We start from the raw sequence: 867 nt of genomic DNA on the forward strand, positions 1-867 counted from the left end.
TGCCCCACCTTCTCCTTTAAGCCTATATGTTGGCGTAGGATAGAAAATTCCAGTCTCCTTTAATTAAATCTTCTAGCAAAGAGGATGAGAGTGAATTTCGATCAGTGGTATGGGTGCAAAGGAAACAAGAAGGCAGGGTGCTGGCCAGAGGCCAGGAAGACCCTTGGGTCCGCCTCCCTGTTCCTGAAAGGGAGTAGTGATCCTCCACGGAGCAGCCCCAGAGCTTCGTGGTTTCCAAAGAAAGGCTGGGACGGAGAAGGTTGTGCATGTCCCATTTGAGAGAAACTGACAGAAGCTGCCTCTGCCTGACAGGAATAGATATTTGGAGGAAACAGGCCCTCAGTCTTGTTTGGGCCCAGTTTCTAGTTGCAGGCGCCCAGCACAAGCTTAATTAGTTTCTGTGGCCCAACTGCAAATGGGGCAGCTTGATTTGCACTTGTTAAGTTGGTACGGCTAGGAGTCAGGATTTTTATAGCTGCTTTTTCAGCACCACCTCATTAATCCTCACAGCAGCAGAGGGAGGCTGAAGACTCCGTCATCTTCATTTTAGAGAACAGTCCCAAAGAGCTGAAATGACTTGAACTCCATCATCTAGCAAGACAGCCACTGTGCTGAAAATAGAACCAAGCTGGGATTTGGAGGTGAACTGCTCAAGTTGGTCCACAAGTCGTCCCTGCTTTGTGCACTGCCGATGCAGCAATCTCCCTCTTGCTAGGGAACCTACGTTAACTTACTCTCTGCTCCAGGCTGACCCTCTGCTTAAATTTATTGTAGAGCTAAACATGGTGGCACTTAGATGTAACCCCAGCATTCAGGAGCCACCCTGGGATACACACACACACACACACACACACACACACACACACA

Source organism: Microtus ochrogaster, unplaced genomic scaffold, assembly GCF_000317375.1.
Source record: "Microtus ochrogaster isolate Prairie Vole_2 unplaced genomic scaffold, MicOch1.0 UNK17, whole genome shotgun sequence".
Taxonomy (NCBI): domain Eukaryota; kingdom Metazoa; phylum Chordata; class Mammalia; order Rodentia; family Cricetidae; genus Microtus; species Microtus ochrogaster.